At 45.6% G+C, this 13,989-nt stretch overlaps 1 pseudogene; it reads right to left on the bottom strand.

The window, feature by feature from the left end:
* Window positions 1-8,260: 8,260 nt before the first annotated feature.
* Window positions 8,261-10,225, bottom strand: LOC118515130 (annotated as a pseudogene).
* Window positions 10,226-13,989: the final 3,764 nt, after the last annotated feature.

The following is a 13,989-nucleotide window of genomic DNA, read 5'->3' on the forward strand; positions in this document are numbered from 1 at the left end:
TTGCTGAATCTGACTATAACATATGTGTCCTGACCGAAACCTGGCTTGATGATTCGATCCCATCGTCGCTTCTTTTCGATGAAAACTTTATCATCTATAGATGCGACCGCAATAACAGGAATAGCAACCTTTCGCGTGGTGGTGGTGTGCTTATTGCATGCTCATCACAACATGCGGTCTCGTCGATCTCGTCACCATGCGCATCGTTGGAGGCGGTGTGGGTTCGCATCAACCTGGGGACCTCGCACCTGTACCTTGGAGCCATCTACATTCCGCCATACAGCAGCTCATCCTCATCTGTAATTGATGATTTGATGGAGGGCATCGGTGTAGTCCTGGGGCGCATGCGATCCGAAGATAAAATTATGATTTTTGGCGACTTCAACATGCCGGGCATCTCGTGGACTGCTGATCCCCATAATAAACTGTGGTTTTATCCTTCCGATTTTAGGCAGCGGGATACGACGTTCATTGACGGTCTGAACTTTAACAACTTGAAGCAACTCTCAGGGGTAACTAACGGTAACGGACGTCAACTGGACCTGATATTTGGCAATTCCGCTGCAGCCGCGATCTGTGATTCAGTACACCGAGTGCCTTTGACGATTATTCCCGAGGACGCTTATCATCCAGCATTGGAGACGTGCATCACCGTCTTCGCGTCGCCCTCTGATCGTCCGTCTCGTTTAGTTTTGACGCGTGAGCTGAACTTCAGGAAGCTCGACAACAGAAAATTTACTCGTCTCATCTCGACATACGACTGGAGCTCCCTGGACGCTGCTCCTAGTATTGACGAGGCAGTAGCCAAGTTTACGTCTGTGATTTTGTCTTTCCTCTCCCAGTGTTGTCCCTTTCGTACCCCTCCTCCAAATCCCTTGTGGTCAGATAGACACCTTCGTTCACTTAAGGCGGATCTTAAGCGTGCGCTTCGTGCGTATCGGATGCACCGCTCCACTTTTCACCTGCGTGTCTTCAAATACGCAGCATCTGCTCATCGCAGTTATAACAGGATCCGCCTTCGTACCCATAACGCGCGCATTCAATCCCATCTTTATACAAATCCTAGGTCATTCTGGAGATACGCCAATAGACAACGTGGATCCTCCGGTATTCCAACAAATATGTCTTTGGGCGATTGCTCTGCTTCCTCCCCGTTGGAAATATCTAATTTGTTTGCGCATCACTTCGAGGGTCTTTTTGTTGATCCGACCCACTCTACCGCGTCTCTTGTGGCCGGGCTCTCGAGTGTTCCTCGGGACTATATTAACGCTCACTCGGTGCATATCGACGAACAGATGGTGCTCACTGCACTTTGTCAGCTTAAGCGCTCCTTCTCTCCTGGTCCTGACGGCATCCCTTCTTCCGCACTCATTGACGCTAGAGAGGTGATTGCTCCTGTGTTGATTCGCCTATTCTCTAGGTCGGTTGATACGGGAGTTTTTCCCTCTCTTTGGAGATCAGCTTGGCTGATCCCAGTCTTTAAGAAAGGTTGCCGGACGTCCCCCTTAAATTATCGAGTCATCTCCATCCTCTGTGCAGCGTCCAAAGTCCTCGAGTCTGTAATCTACTCTTCTATCCTTCCTATTGTTTCCCCGTTAATCCCATCCTCCCAGCACGGTTTCGTGCCGAGACGCTCTACCTTGTCGAACCTTATGTCGTTGATGATCGATCTGTTTCCGCACACAGCCGCTGGTAGGCAGGTTGACGTCATTTACACAGATTTCAAAGCTGCGTTCGACTGTTTGTCGCATCAATTGCTTATGGCAAAGCTCGAGCGAATGGGTTTCGGTGGAGCCCTTCTTCTCTGGCTCTGTTCCTTTTTGAAGGACCGGTCGTACAGGGTAAGGGTCGATGGGGCTCTGTCGGACCCGTTCATCAGCAAATCTGGGGTTCCTCAGGGTAGTGTCTTGAGTCCTTTATTGTTTTCACTCTTCATCGCCGATTGCATTCAATCGCTTCCCCCTAACGGTTGTTTGTTGTATGCCGACGATGTCAAGTTTTATCTTCCTGTGTCTTCGTCCCGCGACTCCCGCTCCCTCCAATCCCACATAGATGCTTTCGCTGGCTGGTGCATATCCAACGGGCTAGTTCTTTGTGTCTCGAAGTGCTGTGTAATTTCGTTTGGTCGCTCTTCTTCCAAACATTTACACCAGTATCGGCTCTACGACTCAGCACTTCCGCGAGTTTCCTTGGTCAGGGACCTTGGGGTGTGGCTGGACGACAAATTGTCCTTCGAGCCGCATCTCAACTCGGTCCTTGAGCGGGCTAGCAAGGTGCTGGGTCTAATCGCTCGTATGTCCACTGATATTCGAGACCCGTTATGCCTGAGAGCGCTGTATTGTTGCTGGGTGCGTCCCATCCTGGAGTACGCCAGTGTTGTATGGTCCCCCGCTGGTGTCACCGCTATGAACAGGTTGGAGAGGGTGCAGAGGAAATTCACGCGGATAGCCGCTAGACGTTTACTGAACGACCCCAGCACAACCTTACCTTCTTATTCGGAGCGGTGCCAGCTACTGGGTTTGGTTAAGCTGGAAGATCGTCATGGTCATGCTCGCAAGTTATTTATTGCCAACATCCTACTTTCCAACATTGACTCCCCCGCCCTTCTGGCAGCTATCCCTTTATATGTCCCCTCCCATCGCTTACGCGTACGTCCTCCCCTGCTTATCCCTTTTTGTCGTACGCGGTTTTCCCAGAGCGATCCATGGATGCGCGCGTTACTAGCATTCAATTCGGTTGGTGATCTGTTTGACCACAATATCTCCATTGATTGTTTCCGCTCCCGTCTTTTGTCTTCTTTATCCTAAAATCTGTTTTTCTTTTCCTCATTAGCCATCCCTGTCTGCTCCCTATATCCTCCTTGTGTGCCATGTATGTTTAGTTATAAGATAAATTGACTTTGTAAAGCCCTTGAGGCAAACAATTTGAATAAAGAATAATAAGAATAATAAAGAACATTTATAGTCCCAGAACTCACATACGCCTCTGAGACATGGACTCTATCCAAAACTGACGAAATCCTCTTAGTCGCGTTCGAGAGGAAGATGCTCAGGAAGATGCTTTTTGGCCCCGTAAATGTGAAAGGACAATGGAAAAGCCGCTATGAAGAAGAACTTTACGAGCTGTGGGCTGGTGAAGTCATGAGAATGACACCGGACGACCCAGCCCGTAAAGTCCCTTTTACGTTGTAATGCGCCAAAGAAGCTATCTACCCGAATAGTCCGTGTTGTGGAGATACGGTTGTGTCGAAACCGTGCTTAGTACACAGCCTTGTGTATTAGGCTTCACAACCCGACGAGTGACAAATGTCACTCGGTGCGGTGTGTGTGTATGCGGAGTTTGATCTCTCTCTTCTATCGCCAGCGATCGCCGAAGCAGGATGCGTGAAAAATACGTTAAGTAATTGTATTCAAAGTATTGATATTGTACGTGTGTTATTTACCGTTACAACAGTGGCGACGAGAAGTTAAACGAATCTGCGAAGTGCAGTCCAGCAACGAGAAAATAACGTGCAGCACCGAGAAGCGTCATGAGCTTGAACCAGGACGCCGAGACGCCATCGCGAAACCGTCAGCACGAGGAGGTCAACGGCCAACCGAATGGCGATTGGCTTCAGGAGCTGTTCAGAAAACAACAAGAAATGCTCGTAAACCAACAACAGGCATTTATGGTGCAGCAGGAACAGCTGATTAGTACGATCCTCCGGACCGTGCGTACCGAGCCTAAACCGGTAAGTTCCGAGCAAATCGTGGATTTGCTGGCAGGAAGCATAAAAGAGTTCAACTATGACCCGGACGCAAGGGTCACGTTTGCCGGTTGGTTCGCGCGGTACGAGCCGCTTTTCGAGAAGGATGCGGAGAGGCTCGACGACGATGCGAGAGTGCGGCTACTTTTACGGAAGCTCGGAATGGCCGAGCACGAGCGGTATTGCAGCTACGTTATGCCGGCGAAGGCGAATGATTTCGATTTTGCAACCACGCTGAGGAGTTTGAAGCTGCTGTTTGACTCACAGGAGTCTAAAGTGAGTCAACGTTTCAAGTGCTTACGCGATACGTAAGCGCGATACGGCAATTACGCGATACGTTGTCGCGATACGGCAATGATAGAGGGAGAAGTGCGTCAAATTAGTAGGGTCAGTGATGACAGTAAATTTCCGTGGCACAAGAAGCATCATTCACAACCTCAAGGAAGTAGGCCTCAAGGTAGCAAACCGCCCGTAGAATGTTGGTTATGTGGAGGAAATCATTTTGCGCGTCATTGTTCGTTCAAGAGACACACGTGTGTTCGTTGCCGAAAGACGGGACATAAGGAAGGATTTTGCGATACAGCATCACGTGTTTATCGAGGTAGGTCACTAAAGCGTGTGCGTACGGTTTTAGTGAATGCGATCAATTCCGTGAACCGTGGTTTTGTTAGTGTCAGTTTAGCAGGACATGCTGTGAGAATGATGGTAGACACAGGTGCCGAAATAACCATAATCTCTGAGAGAAACTGGCAGCGCATCGGTAGACCAATGCTTCGACAAGCATCGATTAAAGCGAAATCGGCGACCGGCAATTGTTTAGAATTATTGGGCGAGTTCCAATGTATGCTCACGATTGGGCAACGATCAGAAGAAGGTACAGTGCGCGTTACGAAAGAAGACCTCATGTTATTAGGGAAAGACGTTATGGAATTGTTTGGTTTGTGGGATGTACCACTAACATGCGTGTGCAATAAGGTGACCGACGTCACAACGAATTCCCAGGAGGTAACGAAACTCGAAGAGTATAAGGATTTGTTTTCCCACGGGTTGGGACACTGTACCAAAATGAAGGTAAGACTAGAACTTAAAGATGATGCGATTCCGGTATTTAGACCAAAACGTCCAGTGAGCTATGCGATGCTCCCAGCAGTGGATGAGGAACTAAATAGGCTCGAAAAAGAAGGAATTATATCTCGCGTGAATTATTCAGCATGGGCAGCGCCTATCGTAGTAGTGCGCAAGGCAAACGGTTCGTTAAGGATTTGTGGGGATTACTCCACTGGGCTGAATAATGCGTTACGACCGTACGAGTACCCTTTACCGCTCCCTCAAGATATATTCGCTAGCCTAGCTAACTCGACTATATTCAGTCAGATAGATCTGACCAATGCGTTTCTGCAAATTGAAGTAGATGAGGAATGTCGAGAACTGCTAACCGTAAATACGCACAGAGGCTTGTATTCTTACAATCGGCTTCCACCTGTTGTTAAGGTTGCGCTAGGCGCCTTTCAGCAAGTAATGGAAACAATGTAAGTAGTACTTAAAGATGTGGCTGTCTACTTAGACGACATTGTCATAGGTGGAGCAGATACGGTTGCGCATAACAAGAATATTAGAGCTGTACTTGATAAGCTAAAGGAATACGGGTTTAGGATACGCCCTGGGAAGTGCAATTTTATGCAACAGCAGATTAGGTACCTAGGGCACATTTTGGATCGTAATGGGTTAAGACCTGATCCGGCCAAAATAGAGGCGATCACGAAAATGCCATCACCAAAACAGCCTTCAGAATTGCGATCATTTCTTGGTGCCGTTAATTATTATGGGAAATTTGTCCCACAGATGCGCAACCTACGATACCCTTTAGATGAGCTTTTGAAACGAGATAAGGGTTGGCATTGGAGCACAGAATGTCAGGAAGCATTTGAGATGTTTAAGCGAATGTTAAGCTCCGATCTTTTGCTTACATACTATGATCCGCAAAAAGATATAATAGTGGCCGCGGATGCGTCTTCAGTAGGAGTAGGGGCTACGATAAGCCACAAAATGCCGGATGGAACTGTGAAAGTAGTGCAGCATGCAGCGCGAGCGCTGACAAAAGCAGAAGAAGGTTACAGCCAACCAGATCGAGAGGGCTTAGCTATTATATTTGCTGTCACGAAGTTCCATCGTATGATTTTCGGGCGGAAATTTACACTACAGACCGATCACGCTCCGTTATTACGGATTTTTGGTTCACGTAATGGTATTCCAGTGTATACGGCGAATAGGCTACAGCGTTGGGCCTTGACATTGTTGATGTACGATTTTAAGATCGAATATGTGCCGACAGATAAATTCGGAAACGCAGACGTTCTATCACGTTTAATAGATAGACATGAAAGGCCAGAACCGAAATTTGTTGTAGCAAGTATTAATGCGGATAAAGAAGTGCAATGTCTAGTTAGATGTATCAAGGAAGTAATGCCACTTACGTTTGAAGATATTGTGCGTGTAACCAGTAACGACGTAAAATTGGAACAAGTAGCGAACTACGTTCAAAACGGATGGCCGACTAGGAAACTGGTAGATACTGAACTCAGAAGTTTTCAAGTAAGGAGCGAATCTCTATCCACCTTTAACGGATGCATACTATTTGGCGATCGATTAGTGATTCCAAGAGATCAAAGATTAAAGTGTTTAGCTCAGCTTCATAAAGGCCACCCGGGCATTGAGAGAATGAAGGCCCTTGCGAGAAGTTACGTTTATTGGCCGGGTTGGATCGCGACATAGAAGAAAAAGTAAAGCGTTGTAGTAACTGAGCAAGTGCTGCTAAGTCAATGGCTCATAGCATACCAATCCCATGGCCAGCAGCTAAAGGTCCCTGGCAGCGCGTGCATGTCGATTTTGCCGGACCAATAGGAGGAATGCATTATCTGTTAGTTGTTGATTCTTATTCTAAGTGGCCGGAGATTGTAGCGACTCCAACAATCACGTCTAGTGCGACTATTCAAATTTTACGAGGGATATTTGTTCGATTTGGAATGCCGAATACCTTAGTGATTGATAATGGGGCACAGTTCACGAGTGCAGAATTTAGTACATTCTGCACAGTTAATGGTATAGAACATCTGCGCACTGCACCCTTCCATCCCCAATCAAACGGACAGGCCGAAAGATTTGTAGATACCTTTAAAAGGGCTTTAAAGAAATTGGAAGGGGAAGAAAATACGATACAAGAAGCTTTAGATGTTTTTCTAATAACGTACCGAAGTACACCACACAAACTTCTAGAGAACGATCAATCGCCAGCTGAGGTTATGTTAGGCCGTCGTATGCGGACTTGTATGGAATTATTACGGCATCCAGCTGAGCCAGTTATAAATGAAACGAATTGCGCAATACTATCAAAAGTGTACAATATGAATGATCAGGTCTATGTAAAAAGGTATTTTAGAAACAAGTGGAAATGGGTGCGCGGCATAGTTCAAGGGAAGTTAGGAAGAGTAATGTATGAAGTGCTTACTGAAGATAACAAGCTACAAAGATCGCACGTAAACCAACTTCGTAGACGATATGATAATACTCAGCCGGTTTTGAACAAACCCCGTATGTTAGACGTGCTGTTAGACACTTGGGGTATAGACGCGTGTAAGCCAGCATCATCATCAGTATCGCCCTGTATACCGCATCATCAAACAGCATCGCCGTTATCATCATCGTCATCGTCATCTATATCGCCGTCGTCATCGTTTCCGTCAGTACTTCCGTCATCACCATTGTATTCGTCATCGTTGGCACCAGCAGAGGGAAGTACCTCAATGTCTCCGGGATTTGCAACCGCCGATAGCGGACCAACAACACCGGTGGAACATCTACGCCGATCTACGAGGGTTCGAAGACCGCCGCAGTGGATGGAGCCTTACCGCCGGAATTAGGAGGGAGATGTTGTGGAGATACGGTTGTGTCGAAACCGTGCTTAGTACACAGCCTTGTGCACTAGGCTTCACAACCCGACGAGTGACAAATGTCACTCGATGCGGTGTGTGTGTATGCGGAGTTTTATCTCTCTCTTCTATCGCCAGCGGTCGCCGAAGCAGGATGCGTGAAATATACGTTAAGTAATTGTATTGATATTGTACGTGTGTTATTTACCGTTACAACAGTCCGAGCGTTCGTGGCAGCATTAACTTTAGGCTTAGTGAAGAACAATTTTCGCACTTGATTTGTGTAATTTAACGAAAAGATTTGCGCAATACCGAATAGGAACAATGGCCGTAAAAATAAATGTGCAATTTGTTTGCAAAACAACGGCTTAGACAGGCACCTGATAGCAGGAAGATGTTAGTAAGACAGCTGTTGCCTTCAAGTTGCCATCTCGTGAGTTTGCTTTCAATAGTTACATCAGCAAAACCCCTTCTTTGCACATACTGTGGGACTATTATATATTTCAAAAAAAAACTAGAAAACACACCGCTATGGCACACTCTGGTGGACCCTGCTCGACGGCGAAATGAATCTCTCACTCAGCTTAGCTTCTCTTACTCGTTATATCCGATCGTTTCTTTAGGGTATAGCTCATTGTGGTTGCCATCTGCTGGTGGTTGAGTATCGTTAGAAAATGGATAAAGAAAAAGGTAATCCAGATTAATATATCTCCTCTTCCCTTCCGATCCTCTTCCGATCAGTTCTGCACGATCCTCCTCCTGCTGAGTGGCCGGCAGCAAAACGTCATCCTCGATCACTTCATCATCATCCATCCGATTAAAGTCCGACTCGTCCGAACCGTCGTCATCTTCCAGCAGATCAAACTCCTGTTTGGTGAATCGTGCCAACTTTTCTTCGTATTGCATCCGTTCGTTGTACTCGACCGCTTCCTGTTGGGCAGGAAATTGGGAATTGAAAACTGCGCCCACTTGTGGCGATGCAAGCGTCGCAAAAATAATCTACCCTGCGTGGTTTGAAGAAGACGGCCGTCACACCTCCCTTCGCTTCGGCTTCGATCGTTTTCAGCGCTTCCGGCATATCGAGATCATCGACGTGGAACAGTAGGTAGCTCATACCGGCCCGATAAGATTTCTCGTACTTTTTTACTGTTTTTTTTTGTTTTTTTGGTAAACAATTACACCATTTCAATCAATGCATTGTTCAATTTTTCGTTTGTACTACTATCCCTATCGTCACCAAGATAGTACGCCTTCTGTAGGTGTTGATAATGGCGCGGGAATAGATTTTCATAGTATTTGCCTCGTACCATGCCCATGGTGCAGTTGCGATTGCAGTAGAGTGCGTTGGTAAAGTGATCTACCGGAAACAGAAGAGTCAGTCTCAGAAGCCAACGTACCACCATCCATCCCCAATCACTTACTTCCAATGGCGGTGATAAAGTCGGGCAGGAACCCATGATCAAATTCACCCTCGCAGAACGCGCGGCACTGGTTTTCGTCGAAGATGTACTGCTTGATGGAACCTTCGAGCCGCTCGATCGCTCGCTAACAGTTGCCGTCCTGCTCGTCCACGATTCCACCAATAAGCAGGTCCACGAATTTCTAGAGAATAGGGAGGATCACGTAGTGACTCTTGGAAAACAGGAAACCCCCTTCTATCTGACTGGACTACCTTTTCCTCCAGATCGTGTATCTCGTCTCGATCGATGCCGGGCAGGTCGATCGCTTCCTCTAAGTTTCGCTTCATCACCGCATCTTCCGGATGCTTCACCAGGTACGTATAGGCGGCCGACGCGGCAAGTGTTACACGGTTTGATTAAAAAAAACACAACGAGTATTAATAACTAGGTTTCACAGCAGTCCCCGCCTTCTTGCGATACAAACCTTCACGTAGCAAGCGTACAGATACGGATATATCTTCAGCTCCTGAAATATGTCCATATAGTGACCATCAAAGTCCTCGCTGAACGGCAGATACCGATAGATCGCATACTTTCGGGCACACTTGGACAGGCAGAGCGTACGGCGCAAGATCAGCTCGTGCCGCATACTCACACTCCATCCGACAGTAGGCGACCGACTCGTAGTACGTCCGGTAGCCCTCCAACGCACGCTCGAGAAAGTACACACAGTCTTCCCATTCGTTCGATAGGTACGCCTGTACGCCCTGTTCGTACTGATCGATGAAGCTGCTGCCGTCTTCCGGCCGGTCATACTCATCCGACACGTCCGCCGCCGTGACGACTTCGCCCACCGGATCGCTGGAAGATGCTGACGTTGCATCGCTTGCCGTTTGGGCCCGGACGAACGAGAGCAGACAGCAGCAACCGATGGCGAGCAGACGCGTTGTCCAGCTATAGCGGCGTCTGCGTGATATCATCGTCTCGATCACATCCACGTCCACGATCATGTTACAGTTTCGGTCGTAAATTTCTGAAAATTGGCACCCAACAAAAAAGATTAATCTTGGAGCAGCAAATTCTTTGCGACTGGAGATTCGTCATACTCACACGTACCTCGCTATTCAATCGACCCTTACCAGACACAGAAATTTTATCACAAAAACTGAAACTCTTCACTAGCACCAGCATCAGGCAACAGCACACGATCACTTCCGTGCTCACACACATATGCATTGCTTGGACGAGTTTCCGTCCACCGGGACGGACAAGTGTACGAAAGAGCGAAAGAGACACCACGACACGACACGATCGTCGTGTAATTTTACGACGCTACGCCGAGATTTTTATGCTGCAGCCAAACCACGCACACGCATACACTAATACGCTTACGTCTTCGAGCTTGGTCGCGATCGTGTTGCTTGGGTCGATAAGAGCAATAAAAATGCGCCTGATGGACAGTTTTACTCGCTCTCCCTGTCCGCCGTTGCTTTTACGTTTGGTTCGAACATGTGTTAAACAATTGTTCGTTTTTGAGGCAAGAATCAACGCTTATGGTATGGGATCGTACAAAACCAAATGAGCTGATTTGCTTTATGTTGCAAGGAATGCACGTTCGCGCATTAATATCGGTTCTGATGGGGGAGGATTTTTTTGATTCTAGAAACAGGAGAAGAATTTTAGATTACTTCGTTGCTATCGTTGTCGATGTTGGAGATGATGATGGATGAATTTAACTCGGCCGGTTTAGCGGTTAAAGTAAATGGAGGGTTTTGGGGCAATTGGTTTTGCAGAAAGGAAATCCCCATGGCATCGCATCGCCGTCAAATAATTCTCAGATGGTTTTAGTTGAATATCGGCACCGCGAAAATGATATCACATTGCTTCGGCAGAAATCGCTGTCTAATATGGGGTCAAATTAAATTACGATAAAACGAGAAGGATAAAAATTAATTACTCTACTTGCAAACCAGTGTCTATTTAGCTTAACAATAATGCCATTTCTTTTCGCCACCACCGAGACCAAGTCCCGAACCAAACCATCATCACACGTGTGCACGTGAGACAAACACAAATGCATTTCTACGGGCGAAACACAACTGATCGCAATGTTTACCCCTTTTATGCCAAAGGTGCGTCAACAAGGTAGGGGTAATTATGGCATCGTTTGTTGTGTGGTATCAGCGCAGCGCAAAGTTGCATTTTTAAAACACGTTGTACCGGCATTTGCGAGTGCATGCGTGCAGTGGTGCGATAGTGTTGGTGACAAATGGGAAATGAGAGACACGGAACGCGTTTATAGTGTACCGGAGTTGAGTTGCGATTGAAAGTTGTGGGGAAAATGAAATGCGGCCCCGTACGCTGATGATTTAAAGCAAATTTTAACAATTTTTTGTGTTTTGTGGATATTTAATTTATGTTTTTCTATTTTTATCCAAATTCAACCGATGACAGCTCTACATATGCGAAAACACAAACCCCTCAAACCGATGCAACGGCGGTGGGTTGCGTGTAAGTGTGTGTGGGTTTGCACGGTGGAGAACGCTGAAAGTCGTCAAAGGTAGTTGTGTAGCTGATGGAGCCGCTGCAGTTGATTTATTGTTCAACCAACTCTCGTGCTGGACAGATGCGCTCGCTTTGCCTTCCTGCAGTGACTCTGTGTCATCGCCTGTGCGAGGAACTGTCGAGTATCTTCTAACCAAAGGAGGTTCGTATCGGTTTTGTGACCATTTGGAAGACCTGCGTTGCTTGTGCAGTTTTCATCGTTACAATCACTTCATGGACTCAGTGTAGTGTGTGTCGTGAAACGGTGCTGACGTCACGCACTAGCTAAGTTCTATCGCCCGTGTGTAAGGTGGTTGTTAGATGTGTTTTGAGGCAGTTTATCCAACTCTATCTTGATTTTCCGAGCAAAAGAGTAGCGTTCTTTTCCGTTCGACTAATTTCAAACTCTCCTTGTTTCAGTGTGTCTTCTCCCATCAGCCCTCCTATCAGCCTTTGCCGTCTGCTACTTCTGTTGTTAAAGGTGAGTAGATAAGCTAAGCAGGTTATGAAAAGTGTGTGTGCGGTGAGTTTTTGGCGTTTAAACGCGGCGAGATGATCGCGAGATGAGATGAGAAATGAGAGCGAAAATGCGTTGACGGATTACGCATGTCGTTGTTCTCTGGTGTATAATCCCATCCTGTCGCAGCAGTGTGGGCTGCAAGCAAGAAGAGGTGACAAGGCGACCGTAGAAGCAGGCGGAAATGAAGGTCACCTAATTTGCGTGCGTGTCAACGTACGGAAAGCAGTTAGAAAATACAAAATATCGTTTTCTCATCATATTTCTCTCATAAAATCTGCGAAAAAAGCGTTCGTTTCCTTCGTGAGTGTGACGTGCATTTCACGGCACGCAAATATATTGCCGAAACGCCAGTACAACACCACGGACCACGGTCACCCATACAGTCGTGCGCGAGCGAACAATCATATGTTTTTATTTGAACGCATATTCGCGATGAAGCATCAAGTCGCGTTTGAAACATCAAAATTGATTACATTACGCGACGACGCGCCTTCGATAATTTTAACACCAAAGCGGACACACGTGGTGACTAGGTTAGTAGATTTTTTTTTGTCTTGCAAGGCCTACTTTTGGCATTTGGCAATACTGTGCGCTCCTGTGTGCATATCAATTCAACTGCATGTCCAATGTTATTGCTCGTACTCTTTCACACTCACCTTCAATCTCTCGATGCGAACAACTTCTTACCGCTTCCGGAGAGTAAAGAATGTGGCAAAGAGTTTATGTCCGTGACTCATCAGATTTTATTATTTTTGAAAACTTCTTTTTACATATTTTCTCTAGCTTTACTTCTTGCTAGGGTAACTGTAACAGTTTTCGGCACGTTAGAGCAGCTGATCAGAAAAAATACAAATACAATTAATAAACTTAATAATTTTGATTGATGATGGTATTATTGTGGTTGTAAAACTATCAAAGAATGTTTGAGCACTCATGATTTATTGAATAATTCCAGTTTTCACTAAACCCTTATATATATACCCTAATATTTCTAATTAGTAAAAATGCAAACATTGGTTTTGCTCCTATTTTGGGCAGAATGCTTCTATTTTGGGCAGGCTGTGTTCCTATTTTCGGCATCACGAATAGACGATTTGGAACACTCGAAAAGGTGTAATCAGTTAAAGAATAACATTTCAAACAATTTTCTACTCTTACTTTGCTTTAATTCTTGATAGAAAGAAGTTAAATAATTAATTTTATGTTGCCCATTTTGAATATCAAACTACCAGATTTTGACGTCTCTCGAAAATCGCTCTGAAATTGCACTGGATTGAGCTGTCAAAAATCAACATTTACCATGTACCTATTTTCGGCAGCCTTTAAAGTGAAAAAATAATCATTTATTGGATTTTAAAATTCTCAATGAGCTTTGAATAAATTTTAAACTAATTTTATGTTTCAGAAAAATTTAAACCCTAATTTTGTAAGCCCTAGTTTGCTAAATCTCAGAACTGCCGAACTATCGACATAAAGCCAATCTGACGAAATGTTGTGAGCTCGGCACAATTATTTCGATATTTTGGTAAATATCGATCTAAATGCGTGAAAACTTCGTATTTAACGAATAAACAATGATGTATTCCTTTTAAAGTAGTGGAAATATCATTTCGTTTGCGATTTTTTCCATAATTTTGCTATTTTTGCCGACCTGCCGAAAATGGGTACACTGCCGAAAACTGGAGCAGTTACCCTACTACAGTGTTCTATGTATTTTGACATATTTTTTGGATTGCAATGATTATTGTAAAGAATAATGCTACTGTTGTTGTTTAATCATGGCTTTAAATGAGTCTCTGAAGATTGGGTAGGATCGTCTGGAGAGTTTCCACAAAAGCTACAAGTATTTGAATT

Source organism: Anopheles stephensi (assembly GCF_013141755.1).
Source record: "Anopheles stephensi strain Indian chromosome Y unlocalized genomic scaffold, UCI_ANSTEP_V1.0 chrY11, whole genome shotgun sequence".
Lineage (NCBI taxonomy): Eukaryota > Metazoa > Arthropoda > Insecta > Diptera > Culicidae > Anopheles > Anopheles stephensi.